The sequence below is a fragment of the Schistocerca americana genome, chromosome 2 (genome assembly GCF_021461395.2).
Source record: "Schistocerca americana isolate TAMUIC-IGC-003095 chromosome 2, iqSchAmer2.1, whole genome shotgun sequence".
NCBI lineage: Eukaryota > Metazoa > Arthropoda > Insecta > Orthoptera > Acrididae > Schistocerca > Schistocerca americana.
The window spans coordinates 1,001,707,763-1,001,722,197 of NC_060120.1; the positions used below are offsets into that span (position 1 = coordinate 1,001,707,763).

Below are 14,435 nucleotides of genomic sequence, written 5' to 3' on the forward strand. Positions count from 1 at the left end.
AGAGATTAAACAGTGTTCTTACTGAAAAGATCTGTACATCTGACATTTATGCTGATCGAATAGTTAGCATCCTGCTTAAGAACAGTAAACCACACTGTTGCTTTCATAAGTCTTCAACTACAATATGCCTATCTCTGGAAAGGGATCTGACTGACCTTCCTGAACAGTTTACTCAAGAAGAACAGGGAAGGACAATATAAGTTGCTAAAGTTAGGTAAGCTACTGGCTCATATCATAGATACAAAGAAAAACATATGACTGGCTCATATGTTTCTTCCATAACTGTCTCAGTACATGGTGGAACCCAATATTATGGAGGAAGTGTCGTGTAGTTACCATTCTGAAACCAGCAAGCAAGTTGATGGCATAAACAGCTCAACCCCTCATAATTCCACAGCAAGCTGGATTTAGGCCAGGTGAGAACTGTACAGTACAATTATTAAGTCTAACCTAGCAATCACAGGCAACTTTGAGACAGAAAGGCCATTGTGGTAGCATCTATTGATCTAACAGTAACTCCTGTGCAAAATGTACAGTATAACTGCAGATTACCTCCTTCAAAATAGAAGATTTTTCATATAATCAAAGACCAGTGCAGCTGATTGAGCGTCCAACAGAACTTGTTACCACAGGACAATATTTTGACACTCCTGCTATTTAATATTTATGCCAATGATCAACCCCTGCCCAATAATATATGAAGTTACGTCTATGCTGATGATCTTGCTCTCTCTTCCAAGGCAGAGACCTCTGCATCCAAATCCCAGCGAAACACATGTGTGCACATTCCATAGGAGGAACAGATATGTCATTAGGAAACTTCAAGTGGCTTGGAGAGGAATGCAGCTGGAACACAGTTTCCAGCCCCAATATCTTGGGGTCATACATTAACTTTCAAGCTGCAATGTCAGGAAGTAAAACAAAGAGTATCTAAAAAGAAATAACATACTGCACAAAATTATAGGAATATCATGAGGTGGAGCAGCAAAAACAGTTAAAAAACTACAACTTTACCTCACTTTACGTAGCTTGCTACCCATCCCTGATACAATTTTGCCCATACTAAACAAGTGGATATTGCTCTTAACGAGATATGTAGACTCATTACTGGATATCTGAAATACACACCAAAGCATAACATCCACAATGTAACTGGAATTCCCCCTCCAGACATCAAGCATGTGGTAGCTGCATGCAGAAAACAATATACGGTACCTATTTCCATTAATAACCAATTATATGGTCACCCCCTCCCCTTTTCACAACTGATATCCAGGACATGTTTCATAAGGACAACAGATGACACTGTCCAACAGATCTGTTCCCAGTTATCTATGTGGATGATAAGGTATGAACACTACTGACTACTGGGTGACACCATTGGAAAATGTAGCTGCTGGTTTCACTGAGCAATGTCCCAAGTGGTAACTCTGAACACACTCAGAACACAGGCAGCAAAGACAAAAGAAAATCAGCAGTAATGCTTTATCCCACATCATTAATCTTTTGTGACTGTGGATTTTAACAAACTACAGAGCACTTACCCCAAAGTAGACTACGTCCTGCAAGATGTACCACTGATGACCTGATATCTTTAAACTATGAAGCTGTACGTAGTAACTATCAAATATTAGGCTTAAGTTGCTTGGACAGCCATGTTTGCCTTTATTTCTTTCGTTTCCATATTCCTTTAATGTAGTCGTCAAATTCCAATTAAGTATCAATTTATAAGTGACTGTGTAGATCAACAAACTACACCAGCGTAGGCTTTTTCTTACAAGCGGTATGATTGTCTTCCAATTTTAAAGTAGCAATTAGTTTATAAACGTTATTATTTTTGTTTATGCATGTATCTTGTATGCTGAAGTTTGATGCTTTCGATATGAATAAACAAATAATGTTCAATGAAGTAAATGCAATCAAATCCAGCATGCAGTTGATAGAAGGTTAGAGCTAAACATCACATTGCACACATGTTATTAACAATCGGGCACCAGCTCAAAGTTAGCAAATATTCTGTGGTCTTGTTTAAGGAACCATTTTGGCATTTGCCTGATAACATTCAGGGAGTATCTGGTTGACTGAACAGAGCCTATATCATGCTCCTCTCAAATTCAAGTTGAATGCCAGTGGAGTACCTCAATCAGTTAATATGCAATCATTAGAAAATAATCCGAACTCACTGATACAAGCATCTGATTGATTCACTTTTTCAACTTATCTGCAAGACATCGATACTGACATCTGAATATAGATTGTTAGAATCTGCTCACTTGATTCATCCATGACAACTATCCCTTATCTATTATGGGTAACGATAAACTATTCATGGTGAAGCTGGTTGTCAGTTCCAATGGGCACAATATTTTGGCAAGGGACCACACTGTCATCATCAGGTGCACTGGTGAACTCCTACATATTCCCCCATTTCCTCTGAGTTTGTGCTCTCTCCACGGTTCGCACCCAGATGCTTGTGTGTTGCGCGAGTATAGCATCCTCCCTAGAAACATCACTCTGTATAAGGTATATGTCTCTTCTTTCTTAATCTAAAAACAGCTTCCCACGCTCTGCTGAAGGATGCAATCACTACCATGACTAATCAGCAGTTCCCTCACTTGAATCTTGGTAGGTCCTTTAATTATACAGTTCAAAAAGTGTCCAAACCTTAGCAAGGCCATAATTCATAGCATTCAATTCTGATAGGCAACTTTTCCATGATTGGTGACTTGCTAGGAGGTTGCAATCTGGTGTGCTATTGGTGTTACAGTCAACGATCTTCGACAGTAGAGACCGTTTGAGCTATGTATGTCACACCCCACTGGCAAGATATCTGATAGACCCCAGACTTCCATAGCCCAAGTTTGTCCTTGACAACACCAAACAGTGCCCTTGCCCTAGTTTTACCTGGTGGGAGGAGAACAGTCTTCAACCACTCTTCCCGAAGAATTTGTCTCATCTTTCCTGATACTATGCCACAAAATGGAATAAATACAATGGTCATATCCTTCTGAGGTTCCTCTTCTGTTTTTGCCAGTTGTGCAGCTGGTGTAGGGCATAGCACTCTCCCAGTTTGCCATTCTGTGTCGCCGTTCTCCTGGAACACTGTGCGTCAAATCTTCAAGATCTCTGTTGAGACTCTCATTGTTGGAGAGGCGGCAAGCCCTATGTACCAGTGTTTTGAGCACACCATTTCTTTGTGCCAGATGGTGGCAGCTGTCTATATGTAACTATAAGTTGGTTTGAATCAAACAATGGGAAATCCAGGGTGGAATGTAACAATATTATGAGAAGGAAAGTTGCCACTCACCGTATTGTGGAGATGCTGAGTCGCAGACAGGCACAACAAATAGACTCTCACAAAGCTTTCGGCCATTGGCCTTCATCAACAATAGACACACGCGCACGCACGCGGCCGTGTCGTCATTCTTTTGCATTGCATTCACCTGTCTTCATTATGTTTATAACTGTTCTCAAAATCTCAGTTTTAATTCATTGCATATTCTGTTCAATGTCCATGATCAGTAATTTAGAGCTTTTTTATATTACTTTTTATATAAGTTGTATGTAACATATATTTCTTCAAGCAACGAACACTTTCTTGATTATTTATTCATCGTTTTGATTAACTGAGCAATGTGTGCTTATCACAAGGCAACTCTTTTTTTTTTTGTTAATACATTTTTTTTGTTTTGGCTGGTTGAGTTAATAACTAGTTTTTTAGATTACTTTCAAATATTTTTTTAAAACTGTAATATAAGAAAGTTTACATCAAAATTGTGATTTTCACATTTATTCCAATAATAAGGCTATTATTTTCAAGTTTGGCTGTTTCTTTGTGATACCCCCAAGTTTGGTTTCTTTGTGAATGATTTCGACTCAGTATGGGAAGGGGAAAAGTCTCCCTCCATTTGAAAAATTATAGAATGGCATAAAATCATATCCACTTTTCACCTCAAAAAATCACATTTTCCTTTAAAAATATTTTTGTTAAAGTCACAACCTTATGGGGCTACTCATATGCAACATCATCTACATCTACATCTACATCTATACTCCGCGAGCCACCTTATGGTGTGTGGCGGAGGGTACTTATTGTACCACTATCTGATCCCCCCTTCCCTGTTCCATTCACGAATTGTGCGTGGGAAGAACGACTGCTTGTAAGTCTCCGTATTTGCTCTAATTTCTCGGATCTTTTCGTTGTGATCATTACGCGAGATATATGTGGGCGGTAGTAATATGTTGCCCATCTCTTCCCGGAATGTGCTCTCTCGTAATTTCGATAATAAATCTCTCCGTATTGCGTAACGCCTTTCTTGAAGTGTCCGCCACTGGAGCTTGTTCAGCATCTCCGTAACGCTCTCGCGCTGACTAAATGTCCCCATGACGAATCGCGCTGCTTTTCGCTGGATCATGTCTATCTCTTCTATTAATCCAACCTGGTAAGGGTCCCATACTGATGAGCAATACTCAAGAATCGGACGAACAAGCGTTTTGTAAGCTACTTCTTTCGTCGATGAGTCACATTTTCTTAGAATTCTTCCTATGAATCTCAACCTGGCGCCTGCTTTTCCCACTATTTGTTTTATGTGATCATTCCACTTCAGATCGCTCCGGATAGTAACTCCTAAGTATTTTACGGTCGTTACCGCTTCCAATGATTTACCACCTATGGCATAATCGTACTGGAATGGATTTCTGCCCCTATGTATGCGCATTATATTACATTTATCTACGTTTAGGGAAAGCTGCCAGCTGTCGCACCATGCATTAATCCTCTGCAGGTCTTCCTGGAGTACGTACGAGTCTTCTGATGTTGCTACTTTCTTGTAGACAACCGTGTCATCTGCAAATAGCCTCACGGAGCTACCGATGTTGTCAACTAAGTCATTTATGTATATTGTAAACAATAAAGGTCCTATCACGCTTCCTTGCGGTACTCCCGAAATTACCTCTACATCTGCAGATTTTGAACCGTTAAGAATGACATGTTGTGTTCTTTCTTCTAGGAAATCCTGAATCCAATCACAAACCTGGTCCGATATTCCGTAAGCTCGTATTTTTTTCACTAAACGTAAGTGCGGAACCGTATCAAATGCCTTCCTGAAGTCCAGGAATACGGCATCAATCTGCTCGCCAGTGTCTACGGCACTGTGAATTTCTTGGGCAAATAGGGCGAGCTGAGTTTCACATGATCTCTGTTTGCGGAATCCATGTTGGTTATGATGAAGGAGATTTGTATTATCTAAGAACGTCATAATACGAGAACACAAAACATGTTCCATTATTCTACAACAGATTGACGTAAGCGAAATAGGCCTATAATTATTCGCATCTGATTTATGACCCTTCTTGAAAATGGGAACGACCTGCGCTTTCTTCCAGTCGCTAGGTACTTTACGTTCTTCCAGCGATCTACGATAAATTGCTGATAGAAAGGGGGCAAGTTCTTTAGCATAATCACTGTAGAATCTTAAGGGTATCTCGTCTGGTCCGGATGCTTTTCCGCTACTAAGTGATAGCAGTTGTTTTTCAATTCCGATATCGTTTATTTCAATATTTTCCATTTTGGCGTCCGTGCGACGGCTGAAGTCAGGGACCGTGTTACGATTTTCCGCAGTGAAACAGTTTCGGAACACTGAATTCAGTATTTCTGCCTTTCTTCGGTCGTCCTCTGTTTCGGTGCCATCGTGGTCAACGAGTGACTGAATAGAGGATTTAGATCCGCTTACCGATTTTACATATGACCAAAACTTTTTAGGGTTCTTGTTTAGATTGTTTGCCAATGTTTTATGTTCGAATTCGTTGAATGCTTCTCTCATTGCTCTCTTTACGCTCTTTTTCGCTTCGTTCAGCTTTTCCTTATCAGCTATGATTCGACTACTCTTAAACCTATGATGAAGCTTTCTTTGTTTCCGTAGTACCTTTCGTACATGATTGTTATACCACGGTGGATCTTTCCCCTCGCTTTGGACCTTAGTCGGTACGAACTTATCTAAGGCGTACTGGACGATGTTTCTGAATTTTTTCCATTTTTGTTCGACATCCTCTTCCTCAGAAATGAACGTTTGATGGTGGTCACTCAGATATTCTGCGATTTGTGCCCTATCACTCTTGTTAAGCAAATATATTTTCCTTCCTTTCTTGGCATTTCTTATTACACTTGTAGTCATTGATGCAACCACTGACTTATGATCACTGATACCCTCTTCTACATTCACGGAGTCGAAAAGTTCCGGTCTATTTGTTGCTATGAGGTCTAAAACGTTAGCTTCACGAGTTGGTTCTCTAACTATCTGCTCGAAGTAATTCTCGGACAAGGCAGTCAGGATAATGTCACAAGAGTCTCTGTCCCTGGCTCCAGTTCTGATTGTGTGACTATCCCATTCTATACCTGGTAGATTGAAGTCTCCCCCTATTACAATAGTATGATCACGAAACTTCTTCACGACGTTCTGCAGGTTCTCTCTGAGGCGCTCAACTACTACAGTTGCTGATGCAGGTGGTCTATAGAAGCATCCGACTATCATATCTGACCCACCTTTGATACTTAGCTTAACCCAGATTATTTCACATTCGCATTCGCTAATAACTTCACTGGATATTATTGAATTCTTTACTGCTATAAATACTCCTCCACCATTGGCGTTTATCCTATCCTTGCGGTATATATTCCATTCTGTGTCTAGGATTTCGTTACTGTTCACTTCAGGTTTTAACCAACTTTCCGTTCCTAATACTATATGCGCACTATTTCCTTCAATAAGAGATACTAATTCAGGAACCTTGCCCTGGATACTCCTGCAGTTTACCAATATTACGTTAACTTTTCCTGTTTTTGGTCTCTGAGGACGGACGTTCTTTATCAACGATGATAATGTCCTCTCTGGTAAGCAGTCAGGTATTTTATCGTTTCGCCCAAGGGGGGGTCCCTCTAACCTAAAAAACCCCCGTGTGCACGCCACACGTACTCTGCTACCCTAGTAGCTGCTTCCGGTGTGTAGTGCACGCCTGACCTGTCTAGGGGGGCCCTACAGTTCTCCACCCAATAACGGAGGTCGATGAATTTGCAACCATTATAGTCGCAGAGTCGTCTGAGCCTCTGGTTTAGACCCTCCACACGGCTCCAAACCAGAGGACCGCGATCGACTCTGGGCACTATGCTGCAGATATTAAGCTCAGCTTGCACTCCGCGTGCGATGCTGGTTGTCTTCACCAAATCAGCCAGCCGCCGGAAGGAACCAAGGATGGCCTCAGAACCCAAGCGGCAGGCGTCATTCGTTCCGACATGTGCTACTATCTGCAGCCGGTCACACCCAGTGCGTTCAATAGCTGCCGGAAGGGCCTCCTCCACATTACGGACGAGACCCCCCGGCAAGCACACCGAGTGCACACTGGCATTCTTCCCCGACCTACCCGCTATTTTCCTGAGGGGCTCCATAACCCGCCTAACGTTGGAGCTCCCTATAACTAATAGGCCCGCCCTCTGTGACTGTCGGGACCTTGCCGGAGAATCGGCCACTGGCCGAACAGGCGAGGCATCCTGTGGTGGCTCGGAAACGATGTCATCACCACTAGGAAGCACCCCGTACCTGTTGGAAAGGGGTAAGGCAGCTGCCACGCGGCCAGATCCCACCTTCGCCTTTCGGCCAGGCACGCGCGAGCCCACCACTGTCCGCCATTCACCCTGGAGTGATGGCTGACCGGTAAGATGCTCACTGCCGGAAGACGCAGCGACATCAGGGGTTCCATGTGATTCCAAGGCCACCGAAGTAGGCATAGGTCTCACCACAGTTGCCCCAACGCCACTACGAGCCGACGCCTGCGCCTCGAGCTCGATGAGCCTAACAGACAAAGCCTCCACCTGCCCCCGAAGAGTGGCCAATTCTCCTTGCGTCCGCTCACAACAACCACAGTCCCTACACATGACTATGTTTACCCTACTCTATACGGTGACAAATTCCCAAGATAATCTTCTGATGAGCTACTCTGATAATCAAGAAACACTCACTGAAATACGAGACGCGAAAACTACGCTAGGTTTTCCCAGAAAAACTATTTAAAAGCTAAGCGCAGCAAATAAGTACAAAAACGCTTTATACAAACAGTACTCGCTGCTGCTGGTGCTCTCGCTCTGGCTGTCACAACTGCTGATTCAAGTGACTAGTGGCTAACGGCCGCGAAACAAACAAAAGACGGTTTTAGGGCGCTTTCTGTTCTAAACGATCAAGAAAATACTAAGAAATCTAACACGAAAACTACGTAAAGTTTTATCAAGAACTGTTAGTTACTATGCAGAGCAGATAAACACAAATAGAATCCCTTCCTTAGTGGAAGGTCGTAAACAAAATGCAAAATAAACGCTTTATACAAACAGTACTCGCTGCTGCTGGTGCTCTCGCTCTGGCTGTCACAAGACAACTGCTGATTCAAGTGACTAGTGGCTAACGGCCGCGAAACAAACAAAAGACGGTTTTAGGGCGCTTTCTGTTCTAAACGATCAAGAAAATACTAAGAAATCTAACACGAAAACTACGTAAAGTTTTATCAAGAACTGTTAGTTACTATGCAGAGCAGATAAACACAAATAGAATCCCTTCCTTAGTGGAAGGTCGTAAACAAAATGCAAAATAAACGCTTTATACAAACAGTATAGCTTCTGTTCCTCATCTTTTTTTTATGCATTATTTGGTAGAGTATTACATGAGCTTGAAGCCTGTCTCAGATGGATCATTTGCAACTTTTAGTTTAGTAACTGATGCACAGCACTGATGAAATCATTTTCATACCACTGTCTTACAGAACTTGTCACACAAATCAAATCTGTTTGAAGATATTCTCATTTTATTAAAAACAAACTGTTCAGTCCTATTATTCATAGTTTTTGGTATTTGATCGATTCCTGCTTGGATCCTTATATATTTTCATCTGTTGTTCTGCTTCACGATTCAGAGTAGTTTTCATTTTTTAGTCAAATGATTAAGGGGACCAAACAGTGGACAGGGACCATAAATGGTTATCCAATTTTCATAAGGCCACACTCAGGATACCACTATCAATGACTTGATTAAAGTTTTGAAAGAATTAGAAATCCAAATATGTTTCTTTGGCTTCTGAAGTGGCACAGGATCGTACTTCATCATGCACAATGGTAAGGGAAATACAAACAGAATGAACTGCAGTATGTTCTTGTGGTCATAATTCAACTTCATCACGGAACATAAACTTTTTCATTACATGAATGGCTATTGTCACCAATCTTGCATGATGGCTCCCCTTAAGAGCACAGAAAGACTGTTCTTTGAGAAGAGAGTTCACAATTAATTCAAAAACTATCAATATAATCCAATCATCTATCTTATGCCAGCAAAGAAATTAAAAGAAATCTTTTTTTCCAAAATGTTTTCAATCATAACACATGCACCACTAAAAGTGATCCTACTTTACACCGTAGAGACAAAAAATTAATGATTTAACTAAAATATCATTCTGCACGAGTTTCATGGACAACTTTTTGATGCCCTTTTCTGTGGTAAATTAAAGGACTGAAATATGCATAAATTTATCATCATTACACTAGCAGTGGACTTTTTGCTTTTCAAATATATTTGTGTGTAATATTTGAATATAATAGAGGGAAACATTCCATGTGGGAAAAATATATCTAAAAACAAAAGATGATGTGACTTACCAAACGAAAGCGCTGGTACGTCGATAGACACACAAACATACACACAAAATTCTAGCTTTCGCAACCAACGGTTGCTTCGTGAGGAAAGAGGGAAGGAGAGGGAAAGACGAAAGGATGTGGGTTTTAAGGGAGAGGGTAAGGAGTCATTGCAATCCCGGGAGCGGAAAGACTTACCTTAGGAGGAAAAAAGGACGGGTATACACTCGCACACACACACACACACACACACACACACATATCCCAGAGATCAGCATATCCCAGAGATCAGCCCAAACTCTTTGCCTTTGAATATGTCTGCTTGTGTCTGTATATGTGTGGTGGGATATGTGTGTGTGTGCACGAGTGTATACCCGTCCTTTTTTCCCCATAAGGTAAGTCTTCCCGCTCCCGGGATTGGAATGACTCCTTACCCTCTCCCTTAAAACCCACATCCTTTCTTCTTTCCCTCTCCTTGGAAAAAATCACAGCTTCCAACTCTGGACATGAGACAGTTAGAAGCTATGTATCAGCAATGGCAGCAACTAGATAAATTTGTTGGAAGATCTTTGTAACTTTATAAGTGAAAAGAAACTAGACTCTCTCTCTCTTTCTTTCTTTTTCTCTTTTTCTTTTCCCCTAAACCTTGACAACTTAGCACACATTGTTCCTTTAAAGATCTTTACAGTAGAAAAGAAAACCAAGTTTTTGATCAGTTGATACTAGAAAGGGGTTCCAAAGGTAATGCATGGAATTGATCATCAGTTACCTGAGAAAGAGAACTGTTGAGTGAGCACAGAAATCCATTAAAAAAATGAGAATGAATTGAATATTAAATTCAGTGCTTCAGTAAATTAGATGATGTTATTGTTGTTGTTGTTGTGGTCTTCAGCCCTGAGACTGGTTTGATGCAGCTCTCCGCGCTACCCTATCCTGTGCAAGCTTCTTCATCGCCCAGTACTTACTGCAACCTACATCCTTCTGTATCTGTTTAGTGTATTCATCTCTTGGTCTCCCTCTATGATTTTTACCCTCCGCACTGCCCTCCAATACTAAATTGGTGATCCCTTGATGCCTCAGAACATGTCCTACCAACTGATCCCTTCTTCTAGTCAAGTTGTGCCACAAACTTCTCTTCTCCCCAATCCTATTCAATACCTCCTCAGTAGTTATATGATCTACCCATCTAATCTTCAGCATTCTTCTGTAGCACCACATTTCGAAAACTTCTATTCCCTTCTTGTCCAAACTAGTTATCGTCCATGTTTCACTTCCATACATGGCTACACTCCATACAAATACTTTCAGAAACGACTTCCTGACACTTAAATCTATAGTCGATATTAACAAATTTCTCTTCTTCGGAAACGCTTTCCTTGCCATTGCCAGTCTACATTTTATATCCTTTCTACTTCGACCATCATCAGTTATTTTTATCCCCAAATAGCAAAACTCCTTTACTACTTTAAGTGTCTCATTTCCTAATCTAATACCCTCAACATGACCCAATTTAATTCGACTACGTTCCATTATCGTCGTTTTGCTTTTGTTGATGCTCATCTTATATCCTCCTTTCAAGACACTGACCACTCTGTTCAGCTGCTCTTCCAGGTCTTTGCTGTCTCTCACAGAATTACAATGTCATTGGTGAACCTCAAAGTTTTAATTTATTCTCCATGGACTTTAATTCCTACTCTGAATTTTTCTTTTGTTTCCTTTACAGCTTGCGCAATATACAGATTGAATAACATCGGGGATAGGCTACAACCCTGTCTCACTCCCTTCCCAACCACTGCTTCCCTTTCATGCCCCTCGACTCTTATAACTGCCTTCTGGTTTCTGTACAAATTGTAAATGGCCTTTAGCTCCCTGTATTTCACCCCTGCCACCTGCGGAATTTGAAAGAGAGTAGTCCAGTCAACATTGTCAAAAGCTTTCTCTAAGTCTACAAATGCTAGAAATGTAGGTTTGCCTTTACTCAATCTATTTTCTAAGACAAGTCGTAGGGTCAGTATTGCCTCGCGTGTTCCAACCTTTCTACAGAATCCAAACTGATCTTCCCCGTGGTCGGCTTCTACCAGTTTTTCTATTCGTCTGTAAAGAATTCGTGTTAGTATTTTGCAGCTGTGACTTATTAAAGTGATGGTTCGGTAATTTTCACATCTGTCAACACCTGCGGTCTTCGGGATTGGAATTATTATATTCTTCTTGAAGTCTGAGGGAATTTCGCCTGTCCCATACATCTTACTCACCAGATGGTAGAGTTTTGTCAGGACTGGCTCTCCCAAGGCCATCAGTAGTTCTAATGGAATGTTGTCTACTCCAAGGGTCTTTTTTCGACTTGCTCTGTCAAACTCTTCACACAGTATCATATCTCCCATTTCATCTTCATCTACAACCTCTTCCATTTGCACACTATTGTCCTCAAGAACATCGCCCTTGTATAGACCCTCTATATACTCCTTCCACCTTTCTGCTTTCTCTTCTTTGCTTAGAACTGAGTTTCCATCTGAGCTCTTGATATTCATGCAAGTGGTCCTCTTTTCTCCAAATGTCTCTTTAATTTTCCTGTAGGCAGTATCTATCTTACCCCTAGTGATATACGTCTCTACATCCTTACATTTGTCCTCTAGCCATCCCTGCTTAGCCATTTTGCACTTCCTGTCAATCTCATTTTTGAGACGTTTGTATTCCTTTTTGCCTGCTTCATTTACTACATTTTTATATTTTCTCCTTACATCAATTAAATTCAATATCTTCTCTGTTACCAAAGGATTTCTAACAGCCCTCTTCTTTCTATCTACTTGATCCTCTGCTGCCTTCACTATTTCATCGCTCAAAGCTACCCATTCTTCTTCTTTCCCCCATTCTTGTCAATCGTTCCCTAATGCTCTCCCTGAAACTCTCTACAACCTCTGGTTCTGTCAGTTTATCCAGGTCCCATCTCCTTAAATTCCCACCTTTTTGCAGTGTCTTTAGTTTTAATCTACAGCTCATAACCAATAGATTGTGGTCAGAGTCCACATCTGCCCCTGGAAATGTCTTACAATTTAAAACCTGGTTCCTAAATCTCTGTACTACCATTATATCTGAAACCTGTCTGTATCTTGAGGCTTCTTCCATGTATACAACCTTCTTTTATGATTCTTGAACCAAGTGTTAGCTATGATTAGGTTATGATCTGTGCAAAATTCTACCAGGTGACTTCTTCTTTTATTCCTTACACCCATTCCATATTCACCTACTATGTTTCCTTCTCTTCCTTTTCCTACTACCGAATTCCAGCCACCCATGACTATTAGATTTTCGTCTCCCTTCACTATTTGAATAATTTCTTTTAGCTCATCATACATTTCATCAATTTCTTCGTCATATGCGGAGCTAGTCGGCATATAAACTTTTACTACTGTGGTAGGCGTGGGTTTCGTATATACCTTGGCCACAATAGTGCGTTCACTATGCTGTTTGTAGTAGCTTGCCCACATTCCTATTTTTTCATTCATTATTAAGCCTACTCCTGCATTACCCCTATTTGATTTTGTATTTATAACCCTCCCTGTATTGATTTGACCAAAAGTCTAGTTCCTGCTGCCACCGAACTTGACTAACTCCCACTATATCTAACTTTAATCTATCCATTTCCCTTTTTAAATTTTCTAACTTACCTGCCCGATTAAGGGATCGGGCATTCCACGCTCCGACCCGTAGAACGCCAGCTTTCTTTCTCCTGATAACAACGTCCTCCTGAGTAGTCCCCGCCTGGAGATCTGAATGGGAGACTATTTTACCTCCAAAATATTTTACCCAAGGGGACGCCATCATTTAACCATACAGTAAAGCTGCATGCCCTCGGGAAAAATTATGGCTGTAGTTTCCCCTTGCTTTCAGCTGTTCGCAGTACCAGCACAGCAAGGCCGTTTTGGTTAGTTTTACAAGGCCAGACCAGTCAATCATCCAGACTGTTGCCCCTGCAACTACTGAAAAGGCTGCTGCCTCTCTTCAGGAGCCACACGTTTGTCTGTCCTCTCAACAGATACCCAATCCATTGTGGTTGCACCTCTATATCTGTATCGTTGAGGCACGCAAGCCTCCCCACCAACGGCAAGGTCCATGGTTCATGTGGGAGGGCGGGGGAGATATTGTCCTTGCAGAATGTTTCTGTGCATCTGAATACTGTGTCTACATATGGAATTGCCCCAGAAAATTATTTCATACGACATCAAAGAATGGAAGTATGTAAAGCAAGGTAATTTTCTTGTTTTCCTCACCAAAATAAGGCAAAATTCATGCATTTGAGAAGGCCTATGAAATGAGATTTCCAATTCAATTTCTGATCAATATGCACATCCAGGAATTTTGAACAATCAGTTTTACATATTTCTTGTCCCTCGTGCTGTATTGTTACTGTTGATGATTTGTGTAAAACATAAGCCCAATTCATGTACAGCTCCCACACCATTATGATGGAACATGTATATCGAAACAGGAATAACATGTAAACAATAAAAGCTACAATTTGGCAAGACGTGCATTTCACATGAAAAAAAAACAACAACATTACCAGCAATGTTAAAAAAGGAAAATCATCTTGTCTGAATGTAAATGAAGGTATGGAAACCATCCACAAGCAGAACAGGAAAGGATAAACAAAATATTATAATAACATCTCTGAATCCGTATAATATCATAGACCAGCAAGAGGCAGTGAAAGGAAAATAGTCAAAGTAGTTGGCATAGCAAACAATAAAAGATACAAGAAAGAATATCA

The 14,435-nt window shown here is 41.0% G+C and overlaps 1 protein-coding gene across 6 annotated transcripts in view; it reads right to left on the reverse strand.

Annotated features, from left to right (window-relative positions):
- LOC124596298 (protein transport protein Sec31A) overlaps nucleotides 1-14,435 on the reverse strand; it is a 162,359-nt gene that overhangs the window by 53,939 nt on the left and 93,985 nt on the right. The gene's annotated exons all lie outside the window — the stretch shown is intronic.